The sequence below is a fragment of the Rattus norvegicus genome, chromosome 2 (assembly GCF_036323735.1).
Source record: "Rattus norvegicus strain BN/NHsdMcwi chromosome 2, GRCr8, whole genome shotgun sequence".
Taxonomy (NCBI): Eukaryota; Metazoa; Chordata; class Mammalia; order Rodentia; family Muridae; genus Rattus; species Rattus norvegicus.
In genome coordinates this window covers 96371609-96381935 of record NC_086020.1, presented here as the reverse complement: position 1 = coordinate 96381935, position 10327 = coordinate 96371609, and the positions used below count along the sequence as shown (strand labels likewise).

The window sequence follows — 10327 nt, the reverse complement described above, 5'->3', positions numbered from 1 at the left end:
AAATCCTAAACTGCCCTTTGCCCTTTACACTACCAAATCCCTAAACCGTTGGTTTAGTCAGTAACTTGGAAGGAAGCAAAAGGGGAAGCTTGGAGGGAGAGATAACAACCTTAATAGCTGGCGCCAATTTAAACAAGCAAGGACAAGAGGCTTGTGTGCATCCATGCTTAGTTTGTCCCCTAGGGAAATTCTGAGAAATCCGTTGGGAGTTCAGCCATCTGCAGATGTGAAATTTGCCTCTTGGTTTTTCAAAGATTATCGCTTTCATCAAGGCAGTCTGGATAAAAAGCGAGGGCTGTGGGGTGCAAGGCGCTTGGGAGAAAGGTGGGAAGCACATCTATCTGTCCACTAGCAAACAGCTCTAAAATCCTGACATGACCCCTCTCCATGTCCTTGGGTGATTTCTCTGTTTTCCCTCTCTTCACTGGGTTGGAAGAACCCCATTCTATCACAATAGCAAGAAAAGGAGAGGTCCACAGCATTCAGCGTTCATACCTGTTTTTACTGTTTGCTTGTGTGTGTGTGTGTGTGTGTGTGTGTGTGTGTGTGTGTGTGTGTGTGTTAAAAGCAAATGAATCGTGTTTTGAGGGTTTGTAAAAAGACCGGATGCCCATTTTAATGTTTTCGGAATATTTGACTGTTTATCTCAATAGACAATCATCCTCAAATTCGGCGAAATGAACAGTACTGATAAGGAAGATGGAGAGGGTGGGAAACCCACACATTCAGATGGAGCTATCCATGCAGCCGCAGTGACAGGGGAGCACAGAGAGCAAGGATGCTCTGCAAAGGAAGTCTGTCTGCCCTTTCTGTTTTGTTGCACAATCCGGTAATGCCGCGGGTGTAAAATCGGTCAGAGAAAATCAAACTCCATCCTGGGGAGCAGCGTCTTTCGGGTGCAGCTGGCAGACTCAGTTCCTGGAAACCAAAGAGGCGAGTCTCCCCCCCGCGGATCGCAAGCAATGTGCTGCTCCGGCTGGCGATGACTTCATGCAGCCGGCTTGGAGTAGCCAGCCGAGGCTGCAGCTGCAGGTGGGGCGGGGGCCTTGCGAGCCCAGAGAGCCCAGCACACGCGGCCGGGCGGGCGGGACTGCTGCCGGGGGCAGCCGGGACGCGCCTCTCCATCCCGAAGGTAAGTCGCTGGTCCGCGCTATCGGATCCGAGCCAGCTCTCCGCCTGGTTGGGGACCAGCTTTGTAGGACCCGGGAAAGAAGGTCTATCCCCGCTGCATTCTGCTGTGGGAAATGGAGCAAGGGAGTGAAAGGTTGATTAGCCTTGAACTGAGACGGGAAAAGAGGTGTTCCGATGAAACAAAGGGGCTTTTTAGACTCCAGCTCTTAAAGGTGATCAGCCATTTCCGTAGCAGGTTGGTTTAGATACTGATGAGTATTAGAAATGTAAAACCGTCTGAATGCCCATTTAACCTTTGTGTCTTCTACTTTCCCTCAATCATTCCCTGGTTTGGGAGACGCGTGTCCTTGAAAGCAGTTCTCCACTCCATGTCCTCCTTGCTTCTCTGCCATCCCTGGTGTGATACCAGGGTGTTTCTTTTCTCATCTCAATGTCATGACACCTGCTTGCTTCAATACAGTGCCTTTGGGAGTCAGGGTGTAAGGAAAACTTCTCTCCCCTCCCGAGTTCTGCTTGATGTGGGCTGCACTTGGCAACTTTTCCCTTTATTTTACATCTTTCCTGTCAATCCGCTGCTCATTGAGTTTCAGAGATGCTGTATCTCATAATCTCTTTACCTTCTTCACGTCCATGACTGACTTCATCAAGGACCCAACAAGGGCATTGCCTCACACAGACTTCCTTATTGGGTATTCCCTTAACATACCGTCTGTAGTTGTGCATTTGAAATAAAATGTCCTGCTTTCAGCTCAGGACCGACATGGTTTTCTTTAAGTGCTTTTCTTGCCATCACGTCGTCACCCTGGTTGGCTAACGAAAGGCTTGCTTGAGTGGAATAACAGAATACATTGGGTTGTGCGGGCTGCTCTCTGCATACATGGGTACAGAAAAACTGAACAACAGTCTCTCCAGTTCTTTTAAATATTTCTAGTTCAGCCGAGGTGTAAGAAATTAGCTGTCAGAGTTTGGGGTAACGGTTCCAAAAACCGAGTAGTGGGTATGCCCCAGGATTCCTCAATAACCTCAAACTGGGACTTTCCCATTGGCAGACAGAAAGCCTGGGAATCTGCCCAATCCCAAGCTTGGATTATCTGAGCATCCCCAGGTTTGTCTCCTCATGTACAGGACCCTCATACCCTCACACATGAACTTCCCCACCCACAACCCCCCACTCCCAGCTCAAGTCCTTATTCTCAGCTGGGGACATAAGTCTGAGTAATATGAAGCAGTTAAGATGGCTGTTTCGGGTGCTGAAAATGTGTGCCTAAACAAGAGAGCAGTTTCGGGAAGGAGGATTGTATGGAGCATATGAGCCAACATTCCATATAGGAGAAGAGCCGTCGTCTCTCCATGCTTGAAATTGGAAAGGCTGTTCGACTCAACAGCCATGCCGTTTTAGTCAGTCAAGGTAAAGCAGAGAAACCCAGGAGGGACTTTAACCTAGACATGACACCTATCACCTCTTCCAGTGTTACCCACCGATTCTCTGCTGCCGGGCTAATTCTACTGTGTTCACTAGGTGTGCTGCTGTTACTTTTATAATTACAAATTCTCTTTGGTGACATTCTCTCTAGGAAGATCTGAGTTTGCCCCTTTGTCTCCACCTTCATTAGCTGGGCAGAAGGAGGAGTTTCCCACCATGAAATAGACCACCCCAGGAACTGGCTCTGAGGTTTTCAGGAACTGGGGTCATTTCTCTGTGTGTTTATTGTTGACTGCATCTTGAATATGTTTTTGTTTCACGTTTTAAACACTTGAGATTCTATCGTTTTGATTCAATCACATTTTCTAATGAAAGAAACAAAGAATAAGGTTGTAAAAGTCCTCACTTCCTCACTGTCCTTAATTTTAAAATACGTAACAAATCAATTCTTTTTCTGAAAAATAACTAATGTTTATATATACATGTCTATTATTATTTTTAATAAATTGGCAATTATGTAATGATCACTTGATCCTACAGGAACACAAACAAGAGCTATATGATTTGGTTAAAAGAGAGATGCCTGAGACCATCCTGATGGTGGCTAAAAATTCAAGGCTGTGTTATTTGCTTTCTAAGAAAACTGAAATATCTGGCAAGAAATTGCTTCAGGATCAAGGGGACGCTGCTTAGCGAGCTGGCAGGATGCCTGCCAATGTTTTCACAGGCGAAACTAATCCACCATGTGAAGGCCTGAGTTAAAGGCACCTAAAGACATCCATTTCATTCAGGCACAACTGGGGAGGAGGTGACACATGAGAACTCCTGATATGAACATGGTTGTGTTTAAACTATTTTGAGAAATATAAGTTCAGAGCTCTAAGCAGAGATGTGTATATGTGTCCACAAACAAATGTGCATACACATACACATGTACACACATACACATACATACACACATATTTACACTCACACATGTACATGCACATACATACATACATTCACACATATACACACACATAAACATTTGCATGTACTCACATATATACATGTGCACACACATATACATATGTACATGCACAGAAACATGCACACATGTATGCATATTCACACATATACAGAGAAACATGCATACATACACACATGCACACACATACACAAGGAACATACACACATATTCACACATACACAGGAAAACACCCATTTGCACATGCACACACATATGCACACACATGTACACATATATACAGATACATATACATACACAGGAACACACACAGAGACACACATGCTCTCACACACACTCACATAGATGGTGCTTTCACTGAGATCGAGTTTTTATCATGTTTCCTTTAGTCCACATGTTGAGAGAGGGAGACGAAGAGAGAGCGAGAGAGAGTTAGTTGATTAGCTGGTGATCAGAAATGAAGGAGGGATAGAGAATGGAATGGTTCACGGGATCAAGTGTTAAATGAGCTGCAAGTGTTCATGTAGGTCTGACAAGATGGAATTTATGCCAGTCAGTTGCTTTCCAACCACAGAAACATTGTGTGTTGAGTGGGCAGGATTATCAGAAGCTTGGCAGGCACCAATTGAGAGATCAGAGGTGACTCCTCATGACAAAGGAGTATGAGTGGTGTTTCACTGCTGCCAGTAGCTGCCACTGAGACAGCCTTACATAGAAATGATGAAGAACAGAAAAGACAGAGGAAGAAATGTCATATCTTTTTTTATCCAGTGCCTCCACTGTGACTGAGTAGGGAAAATGGGATCATATTAGAACTCTGGTCTACTCTGGGTGAAAGTATGAGACCCTGCCTTAAACCAACGCCAAAAGCTACTTTGAACATTACCAGTGGTGCCTTGATTGATAAAGCTCTCCAATACTTCCCTCCTTTCTGTAGTTATGATAACTAATCCCTAACACACAGGGTGATCGCTCATCCGACTTCTCTCTAACCCTCTGAAGCTCATCCATGCCAGCTAAACATAAACTCACTTCCGGTGCCTTCCTCCTGATATTAGACCTCCACGTTTTTACCAGTTAACCATCCTGCATGTTTTGAAGTATGTCCATAGATGCCACTGCCTCTTGTGTGAAGCCTTTTCTGATAAGATATGCTTTCTTCTCCTTTGTCTAAATCCCTATAGTTCTTTCTGTCTTAAACCATTGTGTGAATGTGCACTGTGTCCTTATCAAGAGCAGACATGAAAGAAAGAAAGAAAGAAAGAAAGAAAGAAAGAAAGAAAGAGAGGAAGGAAGGAAGGGAGGGAGGGAGGGAGGGAGGGAGAGAGAGAGAGAGAGAGAGAGAGAGAGAGAGAGAGAGAGACAGACAGACCGACCAACAAGAAGGACATGGGCTAAAATCAGCGTATTACCTCAACCAACTGTGCAGCGCCCTTCTATGTGCATTCGTGGCAAATGTTCATGGAATTTTCATGACGAAAGGAGTCAGAACTCTGTGCTGACAAGTGTGCAGTTGAGCATGGCCAGAGCTGACAGCTGCAGTCCATTTTGAAACACACACGTTAATCATCAAAAAAACGTGTATCTCCTTTATGTGTAATTTATTCTTAATATTGCTGTGTTCAGGAATTTGTCAGTGAAGGAAACGATAATAAATTATGCGCATATGACAAACAGCTTACAGTCTAATGAGCTACATACCACGTTGGACAGAAATGCACTGACATTCTTAGCAGTACTGTAAAGAGGCTGGAGCCAGCTGGCATAGCCGCTCCTGATTCAAACAGGTGTGATAAAAACAATAGTAATCTAGACAAAATTCAAGAAGGGGAGATTAAGTCTCAAAGGACTCCCTCAGATGTCACTTCTTTTACATTCTCCTAAATCGCCTGGTTTCTAGCCAAAATATAATAATTGCAGAAGAGCAAACACCTAATGTAATTTTTAAATCTTTATACTACCTGCACTCATGATATATTTATATTTTATAGTATATTTTATAATTTTTTAAAATGGTGCAAAGTGTGCACACATATAGGAAACTAGAACATATATATATGTATATATGTGTGTGTATATACATAGTATATGTTTTATGAGTTTTAAAATTAGTGTAGTAATTTAATTATGTAAAATTTGAAATCAATGTAACACATCAACTTACCATTTTAAACTAGTTTAATTACATACATTCATGATGTTGTACAAATGCCATGCTACCCATTCTCAGAAGCTTTTTGTCACCCTGAGCAGATTTTTTTGTGTGTTAAATAGTAATCTGTCATTCTCTGTACTATCAGCCACCTAGTAAGCTCTGCATTCTGTGCCCATAAGTTTGTCTATTTTGTGTCAGAAAAAGTGGAAACATTACACCAGTTGTCTTATTATGTCTGGCTTTTATATTTAATATGGTGCTTTCAGAATTCATCCGTTCCATTATGTGTCAGGACTTCACTCCAATTGAAAACTATTTTATCTATACTTGGACTACAGTCTGCAATTTTTTAGGTGCAGATCACTTTCAGTATACTGTACTGCTAACTTGCATCAAGTGTTGCAGCAGTCTTGTAGTATTTACTAAATCTGTATGCGTATGCCATAATTTATTCAGTCAAAAAAGTTGATAAGTATGTATTAAGTCCAAAATTGTCTTGTGGTTGCAAGCCATGGGTATGTGTTTATGGACACAGCGGTTTATGTGAATATAACATAAAAGTTAATAATTTTTATATTTGGTGGAAGTATGCCTGAACATGGATGTTTGACTTTCTAAGCTAATTTTAAAAATTCTGACCGTCTGTAGAGGGCATTTATGTTTACTCTCGAGCCATTGCAAGGACGCTTACAAGTGAGCCTAATTAATGAAACAGTTCGTGTAGCACAATCTGAAGGAGGAGGTAGTCTCACATTTTGTCATTTGTGGTTTGCAAAGAGAAACAAACACTCTATATAAATATTGGGAGATTTCAAGTCTCACATATTTTGTCATTTCAAACTAGTGCCAGTGCCGCGCAGATGTCGTGTCTTGTAGAAGGGATGGATTGGTGTACAATGATCTGGAGCAGCGTTCTTTTGTTTCAAGATGTGGAAATGGATCAGTGTGTCTAGCCTAATGTAAGGCAAGCTCCGTTTTTTAAGCTCAGATACATGTGCCTGCTTTATGGGAACTCGTCAGCCTTTTCTGTTTCTCTCTGGTGCTTCCTTTTAGTTTTAGTGTTTGCAAGATGGAAAGCATAAGAGGAAAGATGGACGTAACTACTCAATGCATGAGGATATTTCCTTCCTCACGTGCAGTGCGGGAGAAATACCACAATGCAAAGATGAAGACATGAGTGCTTTGTCATGTATTTAAAACTCATGGGTTGCAAGAGTTTGTATTTAATGGGCAAAATCGTTCCACAATGTTGTTGCCCCTAGACGTGTGCCAGTAGTAAATTCTGAATGTTTCACCCCCGTTTTTTGCTACCACTTAGGGTCTTAGTTGTCAAATGAAATTTGTGTTTTAACTCACTGGCTGACAAGACGAGCTACAGTAAGTTGCTTTTCCTCTGTCAACTTGTTTTCTAAAATTAAAAACAGGAAACCTAGAATAGTTGCGATTATTTAAACAATAACTTAATAAGGTAGGTGTGGTGGTGTCTGCTCGTAACCCGCTTCGTCCAGCAAGAGGGCTGCTTCTTGCCTGGTTCGTACTGTGAGATCTGGCCTTGAAAGCAAACAGAAACAGTAGAAAAACAAAATTCACTGTAATCTCTGATAACGGTAGTAGTGGGAGTGAGTAAATACCTTCCATTTTTACTACTTTTGTGAGATGTTTATAAGGATAGCTTGTAACCGCATCGCTTCCTAAGCATCGCCCTGACATAAGTCGAACTGAGTTGGAAATGCCTGAGCCTCCCTGGATGCTACTTCAAAGCAGTGGGCTCTGATCTGACAGTGCTGTGGGAATTAGGCTTAGCTTCTATTTTTGACTTTTGAGCAGCTGATTGGATAACCTGACACACGCGCTTGGCATCTCCTGTCCTCTCTGAATTATGCTCCATGTCCCCTCACACTTCTCAGTGACTCATTATCAGAAGTGATGGTGAGGGTTCGATAGGAGGGTGTTGACTTCAGAAGCCAAGCACCATGAAGAAATGGAAGTGCCTCTTTCCTGCACCGTCACCGCTGCTGTTTGCTTTTTCCAGTGACAGTGTTGAATCCCCAAGGGAAAGAAGGACGGCTTTAACCCATAAACACTCTTAATGGCCGTCTCTTCCCCTTCTACTCTCGAAGCGTCTGAGAGACTGCTGCGCGTGTCTGGGGAAGAGGCGAATCTTTTCTCAAACCAATTTCTATTTAATTGTTCTTGAGAATTTTGGATAGCGCTCTTTGATTAATGTGTAAAAATTGTTGACATTTTATATAGCTAATCAAAATAGTTAAATTACGAAAAGGGAAAATTAACCGGTAACTTTATGGTACATCATCACTAAGAGCTGCTTTTCATTTGTTTCGTAGTTGAATATTTGAAGCTCACAAATTTTATATTCACAGAGTGGTTCATTGCTAGGTTCAGCTAATTAGGTTTAATGAACAACAACTTTTAACTAATATTTTTAAAATGCAATACCTGAAGCACAAATTCTCTGGTACGATGACTATCAAGGGAATCCTCGAAGAGCAGATTTCAATTTTGGTTGTTGTCGCATGGCTCTCTTTTATTTACATAGAGAATTTATTTCTGCTTAATAAAACAAGTATGAAAAACACCAAGAGTTCTAAGTATTATATAACATGAAAATCATTGCTCGAAATTAATGTTGCAGGTTGAGAGAGGGCTCAACCATTAAGGTTGCCTGTTGCTCTTTGAGAAGACCCGAGTTTGTTTCCCAGCATCCTCACGCAGAAATATACAACTACCAGACTCAGGAGATCAGGTGTTCCCTTGTGGCCTTCAGAGGCACCTGTACTCACATCATATATCAACATTCAGAATCATACACATACGATTTACTAAAAACAAAAACTTAAGTGAGATGTCTGTGGTGATTGGCAGCTCCAGCTGCATTTGCAGCTATTCACTGTGATTGAGGGTCTCTTCGAGTTTTTCCGTGGCTAGAATATCATCACCTTCCATGAAAAGAGTAAGCCATTAGTGACTATCTCCTCAATTCAGAGCTAATAAATGGGCACCGTAAGCTATTCATCAAAGGCTTGACGTGGTGCATGGCCTCATTCTAAAGTGTGGTCTTGAGAACAAGGAAAACATCTCTAGGAAAGATACACACATTTCTGCATTTGTACCTTTATTGCAGATTAATTGAAGTGTTATGTGTGTGTTGCAAACTAATATTTTTAGTCAGTTATCGTGAATAGATATTTGTAGATTATGTATGTGTGTATCATGGCGTTATTATTTCAGATATTTGATTACTACAAAGTTAATTTCATTTAGAAGTTGGATAATACATGTTTTCAGAATTAAATCTTACCAGAAAAACTCAAAAAACCAAAACTTTTTCTTGCATTTTAAGATCACATGTTATACCTTCTTTTAATTATAGGCATTTATTTAAATGTTTAATCAAACATTCATTTGCAGGAGGAAAAGGCCTGAAAAGTGTGGTTTTTCAGCTTGAACAACAGACTAATTTAATTTATATTTTCATCAATTAAGTGTTATCAGTCCCTGTCATCAGACTTTCTCGTTTGAGTAATACCTTGTCCAATGCAAAGGATCTTTCCTGTATGTTTGCATTTCTAAACGTTTTCACAGTGCCTTTTGGAGTGTTAACTTCTGAACAGAGTTTTAGAGCCCGGACCCATATGCAGACAGTGCATATCATCAATCAGCAATGGTAGTTTAGGAATGTTAGTTCAACTATAAAGTATTAACATGTTGAAAGTGCTACAACTTAGGGGTCAGACAAATTGGAAGGTTACTGATGTTACTGTAAGGATTTCTCAGAATTGCTGCTTGTCCATGCTTAAAGCAAGAAAGGATCAGTGTACTTTCATCTGCTTTAACAGATTTAACATCCATACGTTGCTTTTAGAACAAAGAGGGAGTTTACTTGTACAGATGCATTGAATAGATGACCATTATTAAAACTGAGGCAAAGATGCTAAATGGTGAGTGTTTCCATCAATGTCTCAAATAACAAGGCTGAAAACAGTGAACCTAACAGGGGAAAGTGGATTACTCCTCATCCCTGAATAAATACAAGCAGTTGTGTTTTAGAAGTATTATATAATCCTCAAAGCATTTCAGTGTCCACTCTCTCATTGGACCATACCAACTCCCTAATGCTGGGAGAACAAGAATCACGCTCATGTTTCAGAGAGAGAACCTGAAGCTCATGAAGGCTAGGGACATGCCACTTTAAGGAGTATCTATATGAACAGCAGTGCAAAATTCAAACTCACTTCAAGACATGCTCTCCTCCCTGCTAGAGTATGTAAGATATGAATATAAAAATGAGAATTCAGGTTCAGTCTGCTACTGATTACGGATTCCTTGGCAGTCCTCATTGCAAATCTGCACCAGGAAGCCCTCTCCGAAGGTATTTGCATCAAGCCAAGGATGGATCTGTTTGGCATCCATCCTCTCAGTTGTAGTTCACTCCTCTACCCCACCCCCGAAAATATCCTAGCTGCTGTGCCTTGGGACTATGAACTACTTCCCCAGAATATACTATGCATAGCAGTTGAAGGTTGGAATTTGAATAAGCAAACATGAGCACTAATGATGGTTCCGATTTGAATAAAATTCCGATGCAGTTTGCACTTGTATAGTTCTTCCATTACTGAGACTGTATGTTTAT

The 10327-nt window shown here is 41.3% G+C and overlaps 1 protein-coding gene across 2 annotated transcripts in view; it reads left to right on the top strand.

Moving 5' to 3' along the window:
* Window positions 1-976: 976 nt before the first annotated feature.
* Window positions 977-10327, top strand: part of Pkia (cAMP-dependent protein kinase inhibitor alpha) — a 74779-nt gene continuing 65428 nt past the window's right edge. The window contains exon 1 of one of the 2 annotated variants that reach the window (XM_006232155.5): window positions 977-1132. The gene's annotated coding sequence lies outside the window, so the exon portion shown is untranslated. The remainder of the gene's footprint in view (window positions 1133-10327) is intronic. The other variant, NM_053772.2, reaches the window with a different exon arrangement.